The 27,205-nt window shown below is 41.8% G+C and overlaps 1 protein-coding gene across 1 annotated transcript in view; it reads left to right on the plus strand.

The window, feature by feature from the left end:
* The first annotated feature begins 1,375 nt into the window (after positions 1 to 1,375).
* The window catches only part of DGKI (diacylglycerol kinase iota), a 383,824-nt gene continuing 357,994 nt past the window's right edge, over positions 1,376 to 27,205 (plus strand). Inside the window, exon 1 of the mRNA XM_023753493.1 lies at positions 1,376 to 1,453. The gene's annotated coding sequence lies outside the window, so the exon portion shown is untranslated. The remainder of the gene's footprint in view (positions 1,454 to 27,205) is intronic.

Raw genomic sequence — 27,205 nt, forward strand, 5'->3', positions numbered from 1 at the left:
GGGCGCCTGTGATATTGGCTTCCATCAGACTCCTCACTGGGTAGGGCTACGAAGCCAGAGTTTGCAAGGGAAATCATTTCAGCTTGCCTCTTGGCAGGGGCCATTCTCTCCTGGGAACTGGTCCTGTGCGGGGCCACACTTGCTGGGCCACATGGTCACAGGTGCATGTGTGAGTGTGCACACACACAAACACGGACGTGGGCCCAGACGCGGCGTTTTTCTACGGAGGGATTGAATCCTCTATAGAAAATAGGTCCTACTTTGTGAACATAATTTCCTTTTCAATAGGGCTGTCAGGTTTCCGATTCAGCAACCCGCTGGCAGCAGTGTCACCTCAGGTGGCTGGTTAACAATTCCCACCATCCAAGGCTTCCAAAGCCCAACTCTCCGTGGGTGGGAATGTTTACCGGGCTCCTCCGGCAGTGTGTCAGTACACTAATATCTGAGTATTGCTGCCCTATCCCCCCAACGCCCCCCCCCCCAAAAAAAAGGCTAAGCAATTGATCTTTGAACTCATAAACCGTGCCCAGCCAAACAAGGCCAGGCAGTCCCCAAGTCAAGGGAAAGACTGAGAAAAGGCAGGTGATTTCATCTGACACATGTTTGTCCTGGGTAATCTGGACAGTGTCCCATTTCCATGATTGTTACTATTTTTAGAGTCATGGTCAGTGGCCTGCCCACTCGCCATGGCAGCCACTGTGTAGACCTCAGAGGTGGCCGCGTGGGGTTGTTTCGCTGGTGGGGTAATGAATGGTCTGTAAGGAAAGAGCAGCTACGGCTGGAGTTGGGCCCCAGCTCCTCAGGGAGGACTGCCACCTCCCTTCTGGGGCGCCTGAGGACAGCGACTGGTGGGAGAGAACGGAGGGCGTTAGCGAGACCTCACGGAATGAAGTTTGAGCAAAAGGGTTCAGTGCGAGGGTGCAGCATGGCTGCTTGTGTAAGGGGGATCATGTAAGGTGGGGAAGAGGAGACCTGCAGGTTGCTCAAACACATTTTCTGGAGAACATGGGTATTTGTGGAATGACACTTGACAGGAAAGAAGGGGGCTTTGGGAGAGGGTGTGCGTGTGCATGTGGGTAGGGGGGGGTCTCATCTGCTCCTTCTGTTGCTAAGAAACATATAATCTAGGGTTTAAAAATAAATGAGGAGTGGGTGGGCATATGCAGTGACTCCTGTCTTTTTAGGAACCAGAGCCCTTTACAAAGAGCCTTTAAATAAACGTTTCTGGAGGCAGATTATTCATTTTGCTTGACTTTTACTTTGTTAAGTAAAATAAACCCCTTTACACATACCCCTCGATTTTCCCTCATTATCTTTTCTTTCTTGGCTTTTTTTTTAGGAACCATTTTTTTCCCATGAGAATTTTTCCTTTATTTCAGATTCTGCTCCCCTGGAGCAAATAGTCTCCGTAGACTGTAAAGCTGAAGGTTTAGAAGGCAGTGCAAGCGAGCTTGTCCTTTTTTCTTAAAATTACTACTTCCTTTTTCTTTGCAAATTATGGTGCTGCAACAGATACATACGTGTAGGATTTTTTAAAAAACCACTCTAAGAATTCCCATTTATGTCAGTAATATTAAAAAAATCTTTTAGCCCTAGCCAGTGTGGCTCAGTGGTTGAGTGTCGACCAATGAACCAGGAGGTCATGGGTGGATTCCTGGTCAGGGCACATGCTGGGGTTTTGGGCTTGATCCCCAGGAGCGGGTATGCAGGAGGCAGCCAATCGATGATTCTCTCTCATCATTGATGCTTCTATCTCTCTCTCCCTCTCCCTTCTTCTCTGAAATCAGTAAAAATATATTTTAAAAAATCTTTTAGAGGCACACAGGGGAGGGGAAGAAGAGGTAACTGATGGATATCATCCTCTGTGTACAAGGCACTGTGCTAAGTGTTATTGTATATTCTCTCTTATTTACTCTTCATGACAGTCCTGTGCTATGCTTATGGTTGTTTCTATTTTATAGATAACGAGCCTGAGGCTTAGAGCTTGGGTAGGAGGCAGAGTTTAAACCCAGATTTGATGCTAAATGACTTTGTTTTAAAACCACATCATGCTTCCCTAAACATTCATTTCTGGTTTGAACTCTCTCCATGTGTGTACTTGTGTGTGTGCATTATAATCTACATGCTCTTCTGTAATATACTACAGGTGATTATATATAATATTTTGTATACTTTACTCTTTCATCTGTGCCCCTTTGGCTATATAATATTAAGGAACTCCTCTGTTATTTGAGAAATAAAAATGATGATACATTCATGATCATCAGAAAATAGATTGGTTTTGCTTCTGAGAACAAAACCACCTACATGACACCTGCCACCTCTATGAAGATACCAGTCTTAGAGTTTTATCTGCTTTTTAGTAAAACTTACACAGGTATTGTGTAGGTGACCCTAGATCCGGTGAAGAGCTGGCCTGTCCGAGTCTCCTGGCGCAGCGCAGAGGAAATGATGAAGCATGATTTTGTTTGAAGGAGGCTTGGGCAGTTACCATTACTTATGAGGTGTCGATGCCTGTGTGTCCCTGTCTCTACTTATAAACCAGGGGTGGTGAGACCAGACCCCCCCTCCTTCTTACTGGGAGTTTTTGGTACAAGATAAGAGTAGCAGCAAGGAGTATTAGACTTCTTAGGTGAGACAGCTAGGGCTAAAAAAGGTCTATTGTTTTTTATAGGGTGATGATGAGAGCATAGCATCTCCATTTGGTATTTTGTTCTGCAAAGCAAGTTTACGTGATTATAAGAAAGACAGTTGGGATGTTGAAAGCCAAGTAGGCTAGCATAGACATTGTTCTTCCTTGCAGGGAAATCACTAGTGTATAGGGAAGTTTTCTTCTGAATATAAGTATGCATCCTCCTTCTATGTAAATCAATTTTATTTATTTTATGTTTTCCTCTGACATTTAGACTTTAGGATCAGATGAAAACCTTGGTTCTAATTTAATGTTTCCTTCCTCAATAATCACTTAGGGCTTGGCTAAGTGTAGACTTCCTTAATCAGGATACATACCAGGCAAGATTGCACTTGAACCACTGTCCAGAGTACTTAATCTGCTCTAATTGATCTGTTAGAGGCTTGATTTCTACATGGAAGTTTGGCAGCTATGGGTCCTGTGGAATCAGGGGATGGAGAAGTTGAAGGGAGCTTTGCTGGCATTCAGTTCTTCTGTGGCCACGGCAGCATTGGGCCAAACTAATTCAGACTAGAGCTAGCTTTTTGGAACACTTCCCTTTCTAATCTGAGAAAATGAGGACTCCTAGTGAGGGCCCAGGCTGGCTGCACCATCCGTGGCCTTCTGGGCTGGCACCTGGGATCCACATTCCCTGTTCAGCCCTGAGGTATCCTTGAAGTGGGCTTAGTCACTCACTCTGTGAGACAGGGAGCATCTGGAAGGACCATTGCCTACATGCTGGCTATGACATTTGCTTTCTTACGTGGGTTTGTATTGGTGATACTGATCCTAATTATTTTTTCTGAGATCCTGTAATTGCAGTTTCAGGATAATAGTTACCACAATTCAAAGACAGTGTTTGGGCTTTTCTTACAGTGGCTAACTGAAAAAGGAAGGTAAGGAGGAAAACAGAATCTAAGCTACTAGGCTTATTTTTCCCCTTTGAAATTTAATTTGCTTGAAGTAACTATAATAATGGACTAATTTCAAATTGCCTGGACGGATTGGAGCTATTTGAACTCTTGGCGTTGTTTGAACTGGTTGGAATGTTATGCCTCTCACAAGGCATAACAAACCAATGCAATGAAAAAGATTAAAGAAATAAAAACCCCAGATTATGTTTGCACGTCGTACTCTCATAATTCATCTCTGGCTTGTTCTCCAGGCAAAGTCCTCTTTGGGACTGAGCTCAGAAGTGTCCACTTTCTGTGACAGGTGGTTGATCCTACCCTGTCCTCAGATGGTGCTTTCAACAGCTGTGTTAGGACTGAATTGGGGTTTCCTGTTCTGGGAATTAAAGTAGAGTTTGGACCTGGCATTGTCTAGTTCCGTGGTCGGCAAATTGCGGCTCGCGAGCCACATGCGGCTCTTTGGCCCCTTGAGTGTGGCTCTTCCTAAGCCTTAGGAGTACCCTAATTAAGTTAATAACAATGTACCTACCTATATAGTTTAAGTTTAAAAAATTTGGCTCTCAAAAGAAATTTCAATCGTTGTACTGTTGATATTTGGCTCTGTTGACTAATGAGTTTGCCGACCACTGGTCTAGTTGATCTTGGGCATGTTATGTAAACCTTTGGAGGCTCAGCATATTCATCTCTAAAATGGGGGAATGGTAATACTTACCTTAGAGGGGTTTGTTAGGAGAATTGAATGAGTTAGTTTAGGCAAAGGACTCAGTGCAGTGCCTTGTGTAGAGTTAGCTTTTCTAAGTATCATTATTCCCTGCTAAGTTTGTAGCTCCTTTGAAGACAGAAATTGCACCTTATCATTTGAATCCCCGAATCCTGTTCTTATTGCTCAGCAGGTGTTGGATAAATATTTATTGAATGGATGAGTTTAATTGCTTCCTTTAAATAAACTACTACGTGATTCATTTCTTGTCCATCTCAATTTTGATTTTCCCCCTTTCTGCCTTTTTGTCATTTATACTTTGTCCAACAGTGCAGGACTGTGTGTGCCTGTCTACAAATTCCTGTGTGAGTACCTGCACCAGCCCGTTGGCCATCTGTTGGAGGCCAGAGAGGGGCGGCAGAAGCTCTTACTTAACCAGCTATTTTCTGCTTGTCAAAGAGAAGGCCTCAATTTGTCTTCTGAGTAGCACTAATTAGCTCTCTGGCTCTCTTTCTGTCTGTCTCATCCCTTTCCAAGAGGCATCATTGATTTTCTCCTCAGGGAATTTTCTGTTGACTTTTCTTCCTATGATTAGAACTTAGAGATGCAGAAAGATGGCTGCCCTGCATTCCTGGAATCTGTCCTCACCGTTGTCCAGCCGGTTTGGGGTGACTCCAGCAGCTTCTGTTCTGTGTTACTTTACTCATACTCCTTCCAACTCACCTGATTGACTGCAGTGGAAAAGTTATTTTAAGAAGAATTCCTTGGTTGACTGAGTGATGCTAAGCCTTTGTTTTGTTTTTAACTTAATAAGAAAGTCTTGGAAAAAGTGCCAGTTACTTTTTATTCACCTAACTTATAAAGCACTTGAAGAATGGCTGATGAGCCCGGTTGGTGTGGCTCAGTGGTTTAGTGTCTACCTATGAACCAGGAGGTCACGGTTCGATTCCTGGTGGGGGCACCTGCCGTGATTGTCGGCTCTATCCCTAGTGTGGGGCGAGCAGGAGGCAGCCAATCAATGATTCTATCTCATCATTGATGTTTCTATCTCTTTCTCCCTCTATCTTCCTCTCTGAAATCAATAAAAATATATTAAAAGAAAAACAATGGCTGATGAGTTCCTGACATACACAGTGTTCAAAGAGAGGGGGCATGGGTGCTGCTGTGGTGACCTGAGAGGAAATGAAATCATTAGGTGTATGTGTGTTGGCTGAAGGAGGGGCTGTGGTTGGGTAGAGGTGGGAGGAAGGGCTTTGCAGGTGATTTTAATGTTCTATCCTTCCAGCCCTGAGGTTCTGTGAGCCTTTGAAATAGAGCAGATACTGTTTTTTAAAGGCAATAGCTCTTTGACAGGGACTTACCTACTTCTTTTGCCTAACTTTCATGTATTTTGCTTAAGTGGAGTTACCTGAAGATTTTCAGATTCATAAATAATGCTATGATAAGTAACCCATTTTGAGTTAAACTATATTATGTATGGTCTGGCTTTTGTTGGAAGAGAGGGCAAACATTCAAAGCTTAAAATAGTGATAATGCAATTACAATAAAATCTCATTCTTATTACTTTTCAATCACATGAGAGACAGAGTGGTTAAGAGCCATGACTCTGGAACCCTCCTGCCTGGGTTTAATTCACCACTTCTGTCTGTTGTGTGACCTTGGGTAAGCTACCTAACCTCTCTGTGCCTTAGTTTCCCCGTCTATAAAATGGTAATGATAGTAGTATTCACCCTGTAGAATTGTTTGAAGGCTGACACTTTCAATGCTCCTTGTCACAAAGTAAGTGCCATGAGTGTGTTTGTTAGAGTGATGTCATCTACAATTAAGTCCAATTAAGGAGTAGATTTGTTTATTCTTCAAAATACTGAGCACTGGTCAAATGTCGATAGCTAGTAATAAAATTATTCAGACAATATGAAAATAAGATATACACTTAGGAAATTTAATTTATAGGTTTTGGCATTCATTAAGGTACAGAATATGTACTTTTCTTTTCACAACTTATTAAAAAATAGTCACTATTACTAGAGGATGTGAAGAGGTGAAGAGGAGAAAGCAGCTTTGAGTGCTTTGGAAATTGGAGCAGGCAGAAGGCCAAGGTCGGTGAAGACAGGCCTGGTATGTGGGGGAATCAGGGACACCCCCAGCTGGTCGTCTGGGAGCAGGGGGCCAGACTTGGAGGGTTAGTGTTAGGGGGTCGCAGGGCTTTGCTGTGTCAGGAGTGGATAAATAAAGACAGAGGCCCTAGAAATAGAGTTGTCACCGGGGACTGCAGGACAGAGGTTATTTTTCCTGGCAATCAGGAAAAAGCCTCCCAGATGCTGCCTGTCCTGGCTCATTTCAGAAATAGAAGGCGTAGCCTTCTGGGTATTCTATCAGTTATCTCAACGAGGCCAACAACAGAATTTTTTTTTTTAAATTTTAGGTGATTATTAAATATTTGTTGAGCAAATAAAACTGGCTCGAGGCTATGAAGTATTGAGGAAGGAAGTCTGTTTTTCTTCTTCAAAAGGCAAAGAAAAATCAGTTGGGTTGCTTTCATGTATCATGTAGATTTTTAGGAAATAACCAGAAAATAGTCTCCTTTGAAAGGTCCAAAGTACACTTTTAAAAGGTGTCACTACTTTGTCTTTGAGAAAGATGTCAAAATTCTATGGAAAAGTAAATTTTTGTTCAAAATAACTTGAAAGCCATTTGTTTAAAGATGAAAAAAAGAAAGCTTTACATAAGCTTATGTGGAAGCCGTTGGAAAGGGCTCGGTGTATCACTTTGAGACCAACTTCTGGAGCGTTCTTCAAACTGAAAGGACTGTGTTCTCATCATCGTCCTTGTGTATGTGACAGGCTTGGAGGCACCCCCTCTCACACAGGGAGCATTCCCTGTAGAGGTTTTGGAGAAAAGAGCCTGACTTAAAACAGCCTCTTCCTTTTAAGTTGGCCCCCTCTCAGGGCAAAGACTAAAAAACCGTAGCATCATTTTGTTTCTCTCCATTGGAAGCCCTGTCCTCAGCATCTAAACTTAGACAGGAAGTAGAAAGTCATTGAACCCCAGAGGCTGCAGAATATGATCTTCCCTACCTTCCGGCCCCACCGCACCTTTTCTCACAGGGGCCAAGAAGGGACAGATGTCACTGTTCTCCTCCTCAGTGGCCTCTGATAAACCATTTCCCGAGGCAGCAAAGGCAACCAATGTACTTTCAAAGTTTTTATAAAGTGTAGCTAAGAGAAGGAACAAACTTCAACTGGGTTCAAATTCAGACTACAAGTGTTAACTACCCACTTGTTAACGTAGTCCTTATACGGTAACGATTTTATGAAATGTGCACTCTGTGCCCAAAACTGCTAACATAACCCTCCGTTAAGTAGGGACTCTTATTGCGTCGTTTACCTGAGGCCACAGAACTAGTTAAATCGCAGAGTTAAGATCTGTGTCTTTGTTCGCCCATCACGTTCCTAATGCAGCTCTCCACTCTCCCATTTTCTGTGTGCAACTGGCGATATTTTCAACATCTAGTGGTTGTGAGACCAAAGTCCCTTGAGAGGAGACACCCTTGTTTTTCATCTTGGTGGGCTCAGCCATTCCTAACACAGGGCTTCGAGAAAGGCTTCATAAGCAGCGGTTCTCAACTTGTGGGTCGCGACCCCTTTGGCGGTCGAACGACCCTTTCACAGGGGTTGCCTAAGACCATCCTGCATATCAGATATTTACATTACGATTCATAACAGTAGCAACATTACGGTTATGAAGTAGCAACAAAAATAATTGTATGGTTGGGTCACAACATGAGGAACTGTATTTAAAGAGCCAGAAGGTTGAGAACCACTGGTTTAGTGGCTTAGAGAACAAGAATTCTTTTCCTGTCCACGTACAGACTTAGTTCTGCGAATGGCAGGTGCTACTGGCGATTGGAAGGAGGCCAAGATGGGAGCTTTCCTTGGTGAAATGATGTGAATTTTCCGTTGCATGAGATGGTGGGATAAACCCAGTTTCCTGGGGCCAGGGCATGGTTTGCTGGGTTTCTGGCCTGGTACTGCCCCCTTCAAATTCTACCTCCAGGACAAGATTTGTTATAGTCAGAGTGGAACCTGAAGAGAGGTGGGTATTGGTACAATGGTTTGGGTCCAATGAAGAAGTTAGGACCAATTCATGCGTACTCTGTGTGGTTGAAAAGGCAAAATAAATACCACTTGCTTAAAAAAATATTCTTAGAAGAGTTGAGTCTTTCACCTTCAACTGGAGGGCCTATTCGGGCTGCAAGTACTTGCAATAGAAGCTTTTCCATAAGAACATCCTTCAACTTAAATGTACGACAGGAAACCATAAAAATTCTAGAAGAATACAAAGGCAACAAAATCTCAGACTTATGCCAAAACAATTTCTTCACTGATACAGCTCCTAGGGCAGTTGAAACTAAAGAGAAACTGAACAAATGGGACTACATCAAAATAAAAAGCTTCTGCACAGCAAAAGAAACCATCAACAAAACAACAAGAAAACCCACCTCTTGGGAAAACATATTTGCCAACGTCATATCTGATAAGGGCTTAATCTCCAAAATTTATAGGGAACTCATACAACTTAACAAAAAGAAGATAAACAATCCAATCAAAAAATGGGCAAAGGATCTAAATAGACACCTTTCAAAAGAGGACATTCAGAAAGCCAAGAGGCATATGAAAACATGCTCAAAGTCACTAATCATCCGAGAGATGCCAATCAAAACAACAATGAGGTACCATCTCACACCTGTCAGAATGGCCATCATCAACAAATCAACAAACGACAAGTGCTGGAGAGGATGTGGAGAAAAAGGAACACTTGTGCACTGCTGGTGGGAATGCAGACTGGTGCAGCCACTATGGAAGGCAGTATGGAGGTTCCTCAAAAAATTGGAAATGGAACTCCCATTTGACCCTGTGATCCCACTACTAGGAATATATCCCAAGAAACCAGAAACACCTATCAGAAAGGTTATATGTAACCAGATGTTCGTAGCAGCACAATTCACCATAGCTAAGATCTGGAAACAGCCTAAGTGCCCATCAGTAGATGAATGGATTAGAAAACTGTGGTACATCTACACGATGGAATACTATGCTGCTGTTAAAAAGAAGGAACTCCTACCATTTGCAACATCATGGATGGAACTGGAGAGCATTATGCTAAGTGAAACAAGCCAGTCAATGAAGGAAAAATACCACATGATCTCACTCATTCATGGATAATAAAGACCATTACAAACTTTTGAACAATAATAGATACAGAGGCAGAGCTGCCTCAGACTGATTGCCAAACTGCAGTGGGAAGGCCAGAGAGAGTTGGGGGGCAGGAGGGAGGGGAGTAAGAGATCAACCGAAGGACTTGTATGCATGCATATAAGCATAACTAATGGACATAAGACACTGGGGGGTAAGGGAGGGTAGGGGTGTGTCAAGGGCGGGGGGGAAAAAAAGGACACTTATGTAATACCCTTTGTAATACTTTAAGCGAAAAATAAAAAAATATTAAAAAAAAAAAAAAAAAAAAGAACATCCTTCAGAATCCATAATATTCCTGTGTGCAGCTATAGACACCTAGAAAGTTCCAAGGATCATGTTTAAAAAAACCCCGAGCCACTCTTTCACATTTGAAGAAATCCTTCAGAATTTTGTAGCAAAATACATTTCTAGTTCAAAAATAAATGTTGAAGCTATTTAAAGATGAAAACAGACGCTTTCCATGAGCCAGTGTGAAATTATAACAAAATCGAAGGGATTTTTTTAAAAAAAGACAAATTTATGGAGATTTCTTCAACTGTTATTACTGACTGAATTTGGATACTTGTAATAAAAATGTGTGTGGTGCATTTAGGACTTTACCATTTATAAACTGCCTTCACATAATTGCTCTAATTTTACCATCAGAACAATCTGAGGCAACAGGTAGAGCAGGTACTGTTTTCCTAGCCATCGTACAGTTCTGGGAACAGGGGTGACCACCAAGTGACTCCCCAAAGCCACGTGCCCTGTTCTTCTTCCTCTAGGACACTGCTTCCACGTTCGGCTCTGTGGAAAGATAATTAGCAACATTTCCTCTTTGTTAATTTTATTTCCTTAAACTTATCTCAGTTGTCAATCACCATGGACAAAGTTGGAGTCAGTCACTGGCTGGCCTACCAAATCCATATTGCATTGACAAGGAGGATGCCCTCGTGGCCACCTTCATTACTCTTCCCATCTCCAGGTGAAAATACGAAACCACCAGTGTGCTGGTGTGAGTTTAATACTCCTTCTACGGGGGAAAAAGGAAGAGAGAGAAATATGCAGGCTCTTCTTTTGCATTAGTTGCTAAGCAGCAACCATTTCATTGTAAAGAAGATTCAGTTCAAATAATGACATAGGTATTCCAAGAAGAGCATTTCATTTTTACAGCAACTGCATTTCCCGTCTCCGTATAGCCTAGGCTCACATGGCTCAGTGATTCTAGGGGAAGAAGTCAGCACCTCTATATATTTGTTGTCTGTATGGAGAAAATTCAATATAACTGATCACCTAATAACCACACTCCCATCTGCAACTAAGAGTGAGCAGCAAGCCCAGGCTACTCTCAGTTTTAAGGACTTGGGAATATCTTCAGAATATATGAACAGGTATGTCTTTGAGGCCATATTTGACATTAACTGCTGTCTCAGTGGAATACTCTGGATAATTTAGAATCCCAAGGGTTTGAAGTAATGTGGTATAGAGCAAAATCTGGTTGCAGCCAAGGACTTGGATTGTGGCCAAGATTTCATTGTGTTGAGATTTTGCTGGTGACGGAAGGCTCTTATGAAGATATCCTGGCTGGTGTGGCTCAGTTGGTTGAGCATCATCCTGTGCACTGAAAGGTTGCCAGTTCGATTCTCATTCAGGGCACTTTGACCTGGATTGAGGGTTCGATCCTCAGTCAGGGTATGTACGGGAGGCAACCGATTGTTATTTCTCTCTCACTTTGATGTTTCCCTCTCTCTTTCTCTATAAACATGTCCTCAGGTAAGGGTTGGGAAAAAAAAGAAGATAAAAGAAAATAGTGTACAAGGCTAGCATAAGTCATGGAGTTCAGTTTTATCATGAAAAAGGTATGAGGTAGAGGAAGGAAGGCATATGTAATGTCCCTTTAAATATGGATTTTGAAGGGGAGCTGTTGAATGATGAAGCTGTCGGGAGATCTGTCTTTCTAATTGCACTGCCATTGACTTTGAAGGCTACATGATGTGTGTGGGGACGCCCGTGACCCTGCGTTGCCAGGCATTTCTGCCATCTCTGTTGCAGCTTCCACAAGCTGCTGTGAAGCTCAGTGCACCTACACAAATATCTCTTCTTCAGAGCACTGCCTCAAGGGAGTTGTTAAGGGAGCCCACTCTGTTGTTTCCGAAGAGTGCGTTGTGCAGCACATCTCCCCAGGTCCTCCTCCCCAAGCCATTTGAGAGAAAATACTTCTTCCTGGGAGCAGATGGGAAGCTTGGAAACTGGTCTTTAACTTCCAGTAAATTGCCCTCCCATTGATGGCCAAGTACCTCTTCCAGGAACTAAAAGTAATGTTGGGAAGAAGTAATACATGGATGAATCCACAAATGGTGAATGGTTTTCCCACTGTGGTGTTGGGCTCATTAGTATAGTTGTTTTTAGCATCTCTCCAGCAATTAGTGCTTCTCACAGATTTCACTGTGCACTTTTTACAATTACTCAAAATGACCTCGGCGAAGGAGTCCTGGTGTTCTAGGAACCCATTATCTACATGAGGAAATCAAGTCAAGAGGGCTGGGAAGGGGAGGACTAAAACCCCTGGCTTCCTGGCCTGGCATGAAACTACAGAGGAGCGTGTGACCTGAGCTTGGACACTCAGGCTTTTGGGGACTTGGCCTCTTAAAGGACTGTCAGAGGGAGTGCCAGCTTGTTCATACTCATTGGCAGTGCCCTGGTCGGACCGTTCCTGCTGTTCTGGTTCCTGTCTTTTCCAAGCATGGATCACCAGCCTTTCTATTGTGAACCATCCAATACCTTACCAATAAACTTCCTTTTTGTTTAAGTTAACCAGGGTTGGTTTCTTTTGCTTGGAACAACAACAACAACAACAACAACAACAAAAATTTAATTGATAAAATATAGGTGGTCCACCTTTATTTGGCCAATGGTCCACCAGCCTCTACTGGTGAATGTCTTCAATGTCAGGAGCTCTTGGTTTTCTTAGGGCAAGAGTTAGGTCGGGTCAGGTCTGATGGGTCAGGTCTAATTGTTAGAAAGCTTTTGTTATAGGAAGATGAAAGTGGTACTTAATGGATATTTGGCATCAATTAGGTACTTTGTGCCTTCTTGTTTGTTGTTCTCTTATTTACTTATCACAACTCTCTGAGTTAGTTATTTCTATGTTACAGATGAGGGGACTGAATCTCACAGAGGTGAAATAATTTGCCTCAAGTCAAAGAGCTATTAATTGATGGAGTCAGGGTTCAGGTTTAGTCTCAAGTCACCCAAAGTCTGCATATCCACCCCCCCCTTCCTTCATTATACCATGCTGCCTAATGTTGAGTCCAGAACTGACTTCTTTATTTTTTTTTTTTACCTACTGGTATTACCTTTTTACTTCTGGGCAATATTCAAGATAACCCTCCTCCTTTTTCCATATGTTAGGTCTTCAGATATTTGAAGTCAGATATTTAGGCCGAACTCTCTCTTTTTTCATTCTTCACTTAGCCCTTATCTGAAGGTGATATTTAATCACCTTCACCTTTCTGGTTGTCTCTAATTTGACAGCATACTGGTCTATCCGTGGCCTTCTTCACAAGAATTGAGCACTAAATTAAAAATGTTTTCTAACTACTAGCACATACAGTATCTCTGTTTGAATTAGAAACCGGTCCTAATTCTGGGTGGACAAATTAACAAAATTCCCCCCTTCCCTCTGAGTTCTGTCAGTTCCAGAGCCAGGATCTAGCATTTGGTGGAAGGCACATTGGCTGGAGTTCAGTCTCCCTGCCCCTCTTCTGGGTGCTCTGGTGCAAGGCACAGGTGTAGGTATGGCTCTATGAGACTTAGTTCCCTTGCTGTGGCCACTGGTTGCTAGCATGAGTGAGGCCAAATTCTGTAAAACTCATTCCCAAGCCAAATTTCCAGACTACCAATTCAACAAATTATTGATATTTCCAAAATTTTGCTTAGGTTGTAGCCATTTCACTTAAGATTTGTCATTTTAGTTTGGCTAAATGTTTACTTAGCATGTTTTATATTTATATCAGATACCAAACACTTCTAGAATTTTCAAGATTCCTTCCTCCCTCCCTTCCTCCTTCCTTTCCTTTAACCCTTCCTCCCTTCCTCCTTTTCTCTCTTCTTTCCTAAATAAGAAAAGGTAAGCTCTCTCTTAATTGTAGTTTACTATAACCTCTATTTTTCAGACTTATGCTTGTTACACCTGCCCCTTGACCCTACTGCTCATAGAAAAATGCCTGTGGGTAACTCTTTAAAATTGGCTGAACCTATTTATCTGAGAGGTTTTTTGACCTTTCTTTAATGAGTTGACACAGAGCTAATAAAGAAACCTATCTGTACTTTTGCTAAACCTATATTTGGTGGCCAAGAAGATTACTTATTTTGTCCAGAGGATAGCATTTTACTGTTTCAGGTACTAGGGCTGTGCTGTCCAGTACAGTAGATCCCAGCCATATGTGCCTATCAAAGCTAACTAAATAAATTTGAAATCCATTTTCTCAGTCCCACTAGCTAAATATTAAGTGCTTAATGCCATATGTGGCTAGTAGCCATCATATTGGACAACACAGATATAGAACATTCTCATTACTGCAGAAAGTTCTGTTATTGAAAAGGATTGCTGTCTCACGATACTAATTTATCAAACCTACAGAAACTTCTAGCTTTTCATCCTAGAATGACAACCTTGGTTGATGCAGTTTTTGAATCTGCTTCCATAATTAATAAGTTACACTTTAACCCTGCTGGTGTGGTTCAGTGGTTGAGCGTCGACCCATGAATCAAGAAAACACTGATTGGATTCCCAGTCAGGGCACATGCTCTGATTGTGGGCTCCATCCCCAGTAGGGGGCATGCAGGAGGCAACTAATCATTGATGTTTCTCTCTCATTGATGTTTCTATCTCTCTACTCTTCTCTCTTCCTCTCTGTCTAAAAATCAATTTAAAAACATACTTTTTTAAAAAAAGAAGTTACACTTTAGAGGTACAACTAGGAATGAGAGAGCATTGTAGTCGGGAAAAGGGCAAAGTCACTCTTGGTGTTCTCTGTCATCCTGCTTATCATGGGCTCCTCCCCTCCTCACTACAGGGGTGACTGGTTTCCATAAGGACAAGGGCAGGAGTTTGTCTTTTCTTTTTGTAAAGTACACTTTCCCCTACACTGGCAAATGCACCGAGCTCTGTGCAGGAGGGAACATGTTCTATAGCTTTTGGTTGACTGGCTATTTTGCCATCTAAGCTCACCTGGTAGTAATTGCTTTTTGGGGTAGAGTGAAGGGTGGGGAAAGAACATTACTGCTTCTCCAGCAGTAATTCCTGAAATGTGGGTAGGGACATGGTCCAAGATTCAGGGTATAAATGTGGGGTAGGGGTGTGTAGCTTCGGGTTGTGTCTATGTAACAGAAATTGCTTATTATGCTCCTTGTTTTATTCTTATCAGGAATTCCCATCATGTTCAATAAATACTGTAGATTCACCAAGGAGGCATAGAAGTAAATGCTTGGACTGTAACCTTTAATGTGGCTCACCTGGTTCCTAAAGGGAAGACCTTAAGAAGTTATGAACCCCGCCCCCCCCCACAAAAACACAATTTTAAGGACAAAGCTAAGGTGCCTGAAGAATCCTTGTATGTTTGTGTGGCTTCTCTCTGGTGCTTTGAGTTGCCAATATTGCACACAAGGGTGTTCTAAAAATAACCCAAGTAATGTGCATCCTCCGCTGAAGGGAGTGAGATAATTTGTGAGAAGATGAGATATGGAAGAAGAGAGAAGCTTTAGAAGTTGTGAAATGAAATACATGAATCTCGATGGTCTCTGAGGCTCTCCCTTGCACCGAGTGCTCTCTTTGAAGTCTTGATATTGAAAATTGGGAAAAAGTACTTGGAAAAAAAAGCATTGCTGGGAGAGCCATTGGTTTTTTCCTCACCTATGTCTTATAGCATGAGCAGTCCCCTGCATACAGACTTACCTGTTCTTTAATAGTTATGGGGTACTCACTGGCTCTATGTGCAAAGCATTATTGCAGGCCCTTGGTGAGGAATCCAGAGTAGCATAATAAATGATTTCTACTTTAAAATTGCTTCAGTTGCTTGTAACTTATTGAGGAAACAAATAAGAAAACATATTGAGTGCCTACTACATGCCAATACCATGCTAAGTACTAGAATTAAAAGAGAAATAAGAATCTCTGTTATCAAGAATTTATTATCTAATGAGGGAGAGGGGCAAAGAATCGACCTGTAGCAATCAGAGTGATAAATCCAGAGGGATGTTCAGGAGACAGGCTGGGGAGCCCAGAAGAAGGGCTCTTATGCCAGACCAAAGAGTGGAAGATCTTTTGGAGCAGGCGATGGTTGAATGTGCCTTGAAGGAGGAAGAGGAGGTAGATAGGTTGAGGTAGGTAGGTGGATTTGCTCATGTCATTGATTCAGTGAAGAAAACATGCCCTAAGTTTTAAATGGCAAACCAGAAACAGAATTTCAGAATATAGTCTATTCATTTCTAATCTCTTTGAACAGCCCCTGAAACCCATCATTTGAATATTTTGAAGGAGTGGAGGGCTTTAGATAGGTTCTACTCCCTAGAAACCCATGCATAAAGGACCTTTCCTAGGACTTCTGTCTTCTCTGTACCTGAAAAACATCAGAAGCTTGAACAAAACTAAACAGCAGGCACAGAGGGATGCACATGATCATATCTGGGCTGTTTGAATACAAACGAAGGGCAGAGAGGTTAGTTCTTTTGGGGAGAAGTTTCCTTGGATTTTGAAGGACTGGTAGGATTTCAACAGGAGGTGATGGGGCAGAGGGAGAGCGAGGATGGAGCACAATCTAGGCAGCAAGAGTTGCAAGACAAAGGGCACGGTGGGCGGACTGTGTGGCGTGTTTGGCAGCATGCGAATTGTGGAATAATTTTGCTTTGATCCCAGAGAAACACAGTGGAAGATCAGGCCAGGGAAGGTTACAGAAGGCTTTGAATGCTATCAGAAGAATTTGGGTTTTGTAGTTAGCAGAGAGCCATTGGAGGTTTGGGGGCAGAGAGGTGATGCTCTGTATCCAATGTGGGGAAGACCTTGTTCCCTCTGGATCCATTGCCACGTCCCCTTCTGGAACCTCTGTTATTACAGCAGAAGTGACACCTCCACTCTGCCCTGCCACTAAACCATGCGAAGGGGACAAGAGCTCTCCTCCTCCCCCGGGGCATAGAGTGGCCATGGTGGCCTACAGCCATGCTGCTCTCAGGCCTCCAGGACAAATCCCTGAGGATTTGGGAAAGATGGAGTAAGGGGAATGTGTGATAGCCTCAGAGTCTGAACCCGCAACTTATTTTTACATAAAGTCATGTAATGAGTGGTTAAATCTGATGTCATTAGTGAATACTTGAGCCAAACAACATTGTCCGAAGTTCTAAGCAGGCAACTCTATAGAAAATTTGGGAACATGGCTTGCCTCTGAGCTGGAGACTTTCTCTCTAATCTGTTTGGAGAAACTCCCAAAATATCACACCATTGGAATGTTTTTAATGAAGTGGAAAGTTTTTCCCCCCAGATTCCAATACCTAGAAATCACTGAACAAATTAATGGAAGAAATATGTGTTCTGAATGTGTTAGAAAATGGTAGTTGAGTGGCTTAGATGTTGTTCCCGTCAGAGGCCTTGTTACCGTCTAACACCATGACATGAACAGACATTGGCTGGGCCAGTTAATAGAAATACAGATAATTTTGCAGCTAGGAAAGATTTGCTTTCAGCTGAAAACTGCACACTCTTTTCAGACCTAATCTTCAGTAAATGGAGTGCAGCATTGTGGTGGAAAGTCAGTGTGACCGGCTCTGTCTCCTGGTGTTCAAGCTGGTTCCTGAAGGATTAGGGTGATGTCTAGCTTACTTCCTGTATTATGTCCATTGCATTGCAGTGCCTGAGAGCTGGCTCCATCCTGTATGTTAGAAAATCATCATTTTTCTCATATAAATGGAAAATAGAGAAAAGTAGGGTACAATAGAGAGAGCAACAGTGAGATCAAAGAAGCATTAACACGCAGGAAGGAAGAGGATCTTGGTTCAAGGCCACCCAGAGTGATGAGCGGGTCCATCTGATATGGGGACAGAGCCAGCAAACGAATTTCAGCATTAAGATTAGAAAACGCTCTTTATCCACTTTTCATCCAAATCCAGTTATTCAAACATAGAGACTACTGAGCAATGTCGTAACTCTATTCCATATACTAAACTCTAAGATGCAAAACGTCCTATTTCTTTCCATGTCACTCAATGAAGCCAGTTTGCAACATGCAATTTTTTCCTAGTAGCCTTCATTCAAAAATGTTTACTCCTCACTGCCTTAGATTGAAAAAGGCATAAATAAAATGAAAAAACAAGTCTATTAATGAGTCACTGTCCATCCATGTTAGAAAATAGTATTGCCTACTCCAGTGTGTGTGTGTGTGGGAGGTGTGCGTCATGTGTGTATAAGTTGGAGTTTGCTCGTTTGTGTGTCACCTGCTAACCCTCAGATAGGTCTCATTCTCTCTGACCCCCATGTTCTCGTCTGAAAAATGAGGTTGCTGATGCCTACTGCCCCGCATGGTTGTTGAGTTGAATGGAATGAGGCATGCACTTTGTAAATTGCAAAGCCACATATAAAGGCAAACTATTGCTAGCACCACCACCATGCTGAATCATATGGATGCTGTCTGCCATGGAATAATGGGAAGACCTTGTGAACTTTTCAGAGTAATTACATTTCTTCACGAAATCTCTGAAGCATATGTTTGCTAATGGTCAGCATCATTTTGGAGATGTGCAAATGCAGGTATGTGAGGATTAACCATATTTTTTTGTTTTAGTTTTTAAATACAATGCTTATTTAATCAAAGTAATATATAAGTGTAGCTTAATGCATAGTTCATTGTTAACTAGAACCACAGGCTTATAAAAAACACCAGGAGTTCCCTTCTCTATTTCTCTCCCACACTCCTTTCCCCCGAAGCTTCTGTGATATGTTAGTACTTCCTCTGGATTCCATATTTGTATTTATAGATAATATGCCACTATGTTCTGCTTTACAATTTTTCTCAACTGTATCCTATGAGAAGAAGATGATTTAGTTCTCTTTTATCCTACCTGCGCATGTCCCTTTTTTCATCTTTCCAGTATATTTATTTCACAATGTTATTTAAATCATTCATAAATGTTTATAATATTAAAGTTTTAAATCTTATCTATAGCTGAGCCACCCAGTGCACTATTGGATACATTTCCTTTCTTGTATTCTTGACCTCATTTTTTAAATTTTAATTTTTCAAAATATAATTTTCAATTACAGTTTACATTCAATATTATTTTATATTAGTTTCAGGTGTACAACATAGTAATTCAATAATCATATACTTTACAAAGTGATCCCTCCAATATTTCAAAAATATTGGTCTCATTTAAAAAATTATTTTTATATAAGTTTATTTATAACTCTCCCACAAACTTTTTAACAGAACCATAAATCTTCTAGTACATTTAAACATATCAAATAATGTGTCAGTTTTGTTATTTTTTGTGTGGACAAGCTGTCCTGGTTCCCTCCATCACCTTGTCCCTTCTTTTTTAAATGAATTTATTGGAGTGACATTGGTTAATAAAACTATAGGTTTCAGATGTACAATTCTATAATACATCAGCTGTATATTGTATTGTATATTCACCACCCAAGTCAAGTCTCTTTCCATCACCATTTATCCCTCAATCATCTTGCCTCTTCTGGTCTGGTTTGTAGCACAGCTCTCATTTCTCCCCATTTTCTTAATTTCTCATTGCTATTTCCCACAGTTGAATCCCCTATTTTTTAGATTTCCTATACTTCTTTTTTGGTTTATGTATAGTTTTGTGGAGCACACAACCATTTCAAGACTAACAGTACCACATTCTTGGATGGTTCCCCCCCCCCCCCCAGGAACTTTCATCATATTTTTAGATGACTGAGTTGAAAAAGTTTTCTAGGATGTGGGACACATCCTGCCATAGCTTTCTCAGAAAAGGTGCATAAGAGGTAGATATTTTGAGTCTTTTCATGTCTGAGAATATCTTTTTATCTATTTTCACACATGATTGAGAGTTTTTCAAGGTATGGAGTTCTAAATTGGAAATGATTTTACCTCAGAATGGTGAATACATTTCCTTGTTGCTTCTCTGCTTCCAAAATTGCAGTTGACAAGACCAACTCCATTCTGATTCTCAATAACTTTATGCTTTTTTCTTTCCCTCTAGTTTAATTTTTTTTCTCTTTATATGTACTGTTTAGAAATTTCAAAACTGATGTGCCTTAGCATGGCACATATATTCATGGTGTTGGAAACTTTTTAGATGTCTTCAATTTGAAAATGTTTAGTTCTAAGGAAATTTCTGGTATTATAATTTGGGGGTAAGGGAAGAATACCTTCTTCCCATCCATTTTACCTGTTGCTTTAAAAAATTTTTTATATTGTGTAGCTATTGGATCTACTGGAGGATTTCTCTAATTTTATTTTCTATCAACGTTTTCTTTTGAACTTCTGTAATCTGACTTTTAATTTCTAAGCGCTCTTTCTTGTTTTCTAGTGCTCATTTTTATAGCTCTCAACTCTTGTTTCATGGCTTTAATATCTTTTATTTCTCTGAGGATATTAACGATAACGTTTGAACATTTTATTCACCCTATATTAACTCTCTTTTCTTCCAAAAATTTTTTTTTTCTCTTTAGTTAGTATCTTTTCTTCATGTTGGAAACTCTGATGGATCTGGTCATATTTAAGAGAGAAGCTAAATGGAAGCTCCTTATGTGTACATGTCTGTGATTTGTTAGAACATTAAGCTTCACAATTTTTATGGGGAAACTCCTAAATGTTAATGTTTTCTGTTGAGTTCTCCGAGAAGAATGCTCCGCTTTCCTCTGAAGAGGTTTACACCTAACTGTTATTTCTCTGGGGCTGGATTTTTTATTATTCAACTTACAGATTTTCAGTAGATCTCTGCTTTTCAGTAGAAGATCTCATACTCAAACCCATTTGTGGTTGGTTCTTCCTAGTTCCTCTCTGGTTTAGCATCTTTAGAAACTAAATTTCCAGTGTGTCAAGAGTAACCATCAGGCTCCTCAAGATGGAAATCCAAATAGTAGTCTCTGTAAAGGCTTCTTCAACTCTTCTTGGCCCCTTCTCCCACCCTCACCTTCAGTGTTACCTGGTGCCTTCAACTCTCAAGCTTTTCTGGAGTTCTGTGGTGATTACTTTTTCCTTCCCAAATACACTTAATTTCCAACTTCCTCTGCCCTGCCTACATTCACTTAACTCTATTCAATTCACTCTCCAGCTTCTAAAAGTTTTGTCATTCCCTTTGCTGTCAGCTCACCTTTTCCTTTTTTTTTCTTGTGAAATGATGTCTTTTATTTCCTCTACTTTCACTTTAGTGGGAGTTTCTGGAGGGAGTTGGGATAAAAGCGTGTGTCCTACTCACCGTGGTGAATGGAAGTTGCTTACTCTGTTCTTCCTTGGTACGAACAATAGGACATTTGACAAATCAGAGTATTTCTTTAGAGTTTTTGAACAGACATTAATGTTTTTTGTTCATCTTTCCTTCTAAAAGGAGTTTTAAGAGTTTCAGGTGCATTTCCTCTGTCCCAACTCTTCCTCTGTGACCTGGGACAGGATGGTAGTTTTTTGAGCATCCAAGTAGAGGAGATACCTGTTGTGCCTTCCCTCTGGTATTCTGCTACCATCCAGTTGCCTTCATTGAGCTCACCATTTGCCTTGCGGCCATTAGTTTAAGTTTCAAATATTCCTTTGATTTTCAGCACCTCCTAACATTGAACCACTGGTTTCTGCCAGACACAATGTTCTTCTCTGTCTTCTGTCTGTAGCCCGTGCTCTTCTGGTTTTCTGGGAAGCCCTGAGACTTGTCATTCTCCTAGCAGCTCAGATGCCAGCCTCCCCAAACACCCAGAGTTCATTTAGCACCAATGAGGTGCTCAATCTGGGATTTCTGAGGGACTGTCACTGGGGGGGAGGCTGTTGCTAATGAGGTGCAAATTAGCAGCAGCTGGGGAGGGGTTGCTCTCTCTGGGCTGGGCCCCAGGGGAGGGTGGATTGCTATGACACTTTCACTCGAGGCTGGCTGTGGGCTGGAAAGCCTGATTCCAGGCCAGGGGCGGCCCTTGCACAATGCCTGGAGGTCTGTCTGGGCTCATGCAGCCTGATCCCCAGACCTGCTGCCAGCTGGCTAATCTCTTGGCTAGTTTTCCTGGCTGGCTTTCCCTGTAAGTAGGAGAGGCTGAGCTCAGTCATGGGGCTTTCCCAAACATTGGAGGAGATAGCCAGGAAGACCCACAGCCCCCAGAAACACTGTCCTTGGGGTTGGAGTGCTAGAAGGTTAAGCAGTTGGGGTTTTGATGGTGGAATAGTGGTTCCAGAAGCAACTGCTGGGAGAAGGGAGCATATTCCTCCTGAGCACTTGCCCACCAGTCTTGCATGGAAGACCCTCATTCCCTAAACTGTTCACCCCAGTGCCCTCATCAGCTCACCTCTGTGTTCCTGGAAGGTTCAACCTTCTCTCAGACATCTGCACTTGCAGGTGTCCCCACCAGTGATGTGGCAGAGCTGTGGGTAGGGGACTATGTTCAGAACCAGAGACTCTGGAGAGAAAATGGAGGGACATCGGTGGATGTGGTATGTGAGATGGTGGGGAAGTGAGTTTATGTCAACTGGTCTGTATGACAGAATGCAAATTGGGCCTCTGGTGTGGAATCTGTGTGTCTGTTGGGGTGAGCCAATCTCTTATATGCTCTGACTTGATCACCCTCCACATTTTCTTCTATTTCTCTATCTCATTTCCTCTGACTTTATAAAGAGCTCACTGGGTGCCAGCCTAGATACAAAGATGACAGGAAGGAATGAAATATAGTCCCTGTTTTCATGGAACATGTCTTCCAGTGGAAGAAGGCAGACATACAAACAACACAGATTCACACATGTGATGAGAAATGCACTATGCCAGAGGCATGTAAAAAATGTCATGGATGATGGAGGAAGGGGCAGTGTTGCTCTCTGAAAGGGTCAAAGGATGCCTTACTGTGGTGGTGACATTCAAACAAGTCATTGTTCAAGGATGGAAGTGTGCCTTAGAGAGGTCACAGCACCGTCATGGAGGTTTGAAGAAGCCTGGTGTATTCTAGATAAAGAAAGTTGTTTGTTAAGCCTATGGTGCAGGTATAAGGTGAACTGAGAGGTGGTGGGTCTTGAAATAGATGACGGAGGGTGCATTTTGCCAAACAATGAGTTGGACCTCACCCCTGTTGGTGACAGGAATTGTGGTGGGCTGTAGAGAATTATGATGCTTTGCTAAACGAGGAGGCGGGGCTCGATGATCTTTAAGATCCCTTGGAGTCTGAACTTTTTGAATTCTCTGTGTGGGTACGAAGATGTGGGTCGGGAACACAGCTTCGTTGAGGAGTGTTATCTGGTGTAACGTCTGTGAGTAGGTGTTTAAATGTGGGCTGGACTGAATAGCTATATTAAGAAGTAACCTCAAGCGGGGCGTGGGGCACCGGGTTCTAAGTTAAGCTGGAGTTTAAATATCCAAGTCTAGTTTCAGCCTTTGATCACGATGCTGATCCTGGCTTAAAGCAACTGACCTGTCGGTGCTTCAGGACTGCCACTTGTCAAGTGGAAAATTTCACTTCTCTGCAGTTGCAAGGTGATTTTTTTAAAAGAAGTTTTATTTGATAATGATTTTGCTATGGTTTGAGGCATTTGAGGAGAACAAAGTTATTTATCAACGGACATGGAAATAAAAGTTATCTGTGTATGAATTTTGTGCTGAGTTTTTCCTGAGTTTTGATTCATATTTGGAGTAGGAATCTGGTGGGAGTAGATATAGGGAGATGGGAATATGTACAAAACCAGTGTTGCAGGAACTAATTTAGTGCACACACAAATTTAGACCCACAAAACTTTAGCTGGAGGTTCCAGCTGGGTTGTTTTAAGAATGCACTTATGTGGCTGATGACACATTCCTGGACTCTTAAGTGTTAGTTTATGCTTGTTGAACTTTAACCCCTCCAAGGATTATTATTTTTCTAGAACCACATGATGAGCACATTGGCCCATCTCCAGAGCAGTTCTCAATGTTCAAGTTGCCTGTTTGCTTTTGATTTGGGTGTATTTTTTTTTTAACATTTGTCTTGAGAATCTTTAGCTCACTGCCCATCTTCTCAGAATACTCTCCAGTTAGCTCATATTCATAACCAAAAGGATAAACGATTTCTCTGTGGTTTGGTTCTCATGCTTTGAGACAATGTCACTGATGGTCTGACAGGCAACTATGGGTGAAGCCAAGAAGGATATTTGAAATATGGACCAGCTGCTAAGGTGTGGGTGTGGACACTGGTTGTGGACCACTAATAATTTCACTGCTGTGCACACTCTCTGATATCAGCCCTGCTGTGGCGAGAGAGGCCAAGTATACACACATACAAGAATAGAGCTTAGTAGCTGTGATATTTTAGAGACTGGGCATGAAAGGCATCAGAAGGTACTTTTTTAAAAAAATATTTTTTTTAAATTTAAATTTCTTTATTGGTTAAGGTATTACAAATGTGTCCTCATTTCCCATTAACCCCCAACCTCCCCGTCCCCCCCCCTCCCCACTCATGCTCTCATCCCCCTGTTGTCCGTGTCCATTGGTTTGGCGTATATGCATGCATACAAATCCTTTGGTTGATCTCTCCCCCTTACCCCCTCCCTCCCCTACTTGATTTCAGAGAAGAAGGGAGAGGAAGATAGAAACATATCACGTCAGTGGGAAATGACTTAATTGTATAGAAAATTGAAAGTGAGTTGATAATCTAGGAATATCAGTGGTAGGTTGGGTCAACAAATGAAACTAGAATGCTGACATATTTGTCATTTCAGCATTATTCAGTGATGAGTTTGTCACAATTTCGGGGATGCTACTGACATCTAGTGGGTAGAGGTCAGGGGCATTGATAAACATTCTAGTGTGTACAGGACAGCTCCTCCCAACAAAGAATTACCTGGTCCAAAATGTCAGCAGTACCAAGGTTGAGAAACCCTGTTTTCAATATTTTTATCATGTCTTGCTTTTATAATTCAAGTCTTAGCTCAAAAATCACTTTCTCAGTGGCTGTCTCGCCCACCCCATGTCAAAATAATTTGCATCATCTCCTCCATCATTCTCTATTATGTAACCCTATTTATTTTCTTTGTGCCTTTTGATACCACATGATATTATATTATGTATTTATTTTCATTATACGTCTGTTCCCCCTAAAATACGAACATCGTAAGGTCTTTGGTTTGTTTGCTGCTATATCTCAAAAACTTAGGATAGTGTGGGGGACATAAGCAAATGGATGGAAAAATCTGATATCTGGGTGTTCAGGGAGGAGAAACACAGCAAATTGGACACAAATTTTGTGGTGCTGAAATAGTAATAATGGTAGTTAACATTTATTTTTATTATGTATATACTAGGTTTAGTCTAAGCATTTTACTTGTATTAACTCATTTAATCTCCAAAACAACCCCAGGGGGTACACATCATGATTATTCCCATACAAAGAAACTGAGAAAGAGAGATTCAGTATTTTTCCAAGATTATATATCTAACAAGCGGCAGTGCTAGGGAGGTATAAGACCTCAGGTGATCTGTGTGTATTTACACATGCTCTTTATGGAAATTAGTCTAAGTTCATTGTAAGGGGTGGGTAGGAGACTCGTGAATTGGATTTGAAAAGTTTTAAAAAATGTGTTCCAAGATAGAAATGCCAGGTCAGACAGAAATCAGGGAGTAGGTAGTTGGTAGACCTAAAAGATTGGATAATGAAGATCGGTGCATTGCAGGACATGGAGTATGCTGCCTTAGTAAGGGTGCCTAATGGCCTAGAGAGGTCAAAGCTGATGAGCAGGGTGCTCTCACTTAAAAGAGTGCTTTGGTTAGGAGGGGAGACACAGAAAACCCTGGCCTCCATGTCAGACCTGGGCTTGAGAAATTGTGTCTTGAGTGGTGGCCTAATGCTGAGCAATACTCCTGACTGAGTCCCATCAGAAGTTTCTACAGGCCATTTTCAATGTCAGAAGTGAGCCACAGAGATAATGAGGATGACATGTTGCCTCAAAGGCAACCTCTGTAAGAGGCTCTGTGTGTGGGTGGCCGAACTCCTTCTTATTACCGTAGGACTGCTCACCACTCACTCCTTCCAGGTGCCTGTCCTGGTGCTTCTGGAGTTCTCAGAACTAAGACTGTGGAGCTGGGTCACTTCACCTACTTCCTGTCTAAGCAGCTCACCCTAAGCTTTGTGGGAGGCGTGGACCTGACTTCCACAGATGACGTTGCTGGCCTAGCGGAGCACTGCTGGGCTGCCAGGTGGTTTCTGCTGTCAACTACCTGGAGACCAAGGAGGAAAGTGACTGTTGTGTTTCCGTCTCTCTCTCTCTTCCTTTTTCCAATGGTGGAATCATAGGTAGGAGCTCAGTGAATTGTGATATAAACACCTTATGGAGAAAAGTGGGGAGGATCTCTGGGTCTTAGTACATTCCACTGCTTTTGGAAAGGGCCATTAGGGTTAATGGGGCAGAGCTTATTGGACTCAGAGTTTATAGCGTCTTCACACGCAGTTAAATTACCCAACACTGGACGGAACTACTAAGTTATGAGGAGTTGGGTAGAGAGGGAGGTTGCTACACTTTAGGGTCTGTGGTATTGGAATAAAGAGAGTTTCAGGGCCTGTTGTTGAAAGTTTCAGTCTTCTCTACATCCAATTGGGACAATAAGTAGAGGTAGATGTAGATGATAGCAGGGCTATTGTTGTTAGGCCTGACCCAGGAAGAGAGGGTCTTGATGTCTTTCTCTGCATATCTTGTCTAAGTTGGGTTTCCAGAGCTGGAGCTGCCATGGATAGCTCCATTGGTTGGGACTGTCTAGCAATGGAGGGTACAGCAAGGGAGACTCGGAGTCCGAGTTACTGGTGCAGCTATGTGTGGAAGCAAGGACTTGAGTCAAATAGACAGTTTGGAAGGCTAGAATTGGGAGGTAAATCCTGGAAACTTCCTTTGAGAACATTATGCAATCAGAGAGGGACCCTTCATGGGGAAGCGCTGGAACCTGGAGGCTGAATCTAGGAGAGAGGGGGATGACTTTTTGAAAGATTCAGGGGAAGAAATGCAGATTCTATAAATATCCAGGAAAAGTAATAATAAAACAAATAATTTTACTTTTATGAACTGAACATTTCATCAGTGTTATTTAGTACATTTTTTTCCTGGTAGGCAAAATGAGAGCAAATCTTTTGGGTAATTATTGATATTGCCATGTTTGCAGTAGGATTCAAGATAGCTAATACTGTGAGCTAGTATTGAAAATGGAGGACTTATTGCCATTTTATGGCTAGCATGGGTAGCCACTGAGAGGTTATAGATAAGGGAGTGAATTTTTCATATTTGTCTTTCAATTAGATTATTCAAATTACTGCACACAGGATGGGTAAATAGACTCTTGTGCCAGTGTAGGTGAAAAAATGGTCGAGGGCAGAGCTAAGAGATGGAAGGGATGGAGGAAATCTTTAGAATTTAAAACTAAAAGAACTTAATGATGATATGGATGTGATTTATTGGGAAAAAAGGAAGAATCAAGGTTGACTTCTGTGTTTCCAATTAGGTTG

The sequence above is a fragment of the Myotis lucifugus genome, unplaced genomic scaffold, assembly GCF_000147115.1.
Source record: "Myotis lucifugus unplaced genomic scaffold, Myoluc2.0 scaffold_46, whole genome shotgun sequence".
In the NCBI taxonomy this organism is placed as follows: domain Eukaryota; kingdom Metazoa; phylum Chordata; class Mammalia; order Chiroptera; family Vespertilionidae; genus Myotis; species Myotis lucifugus.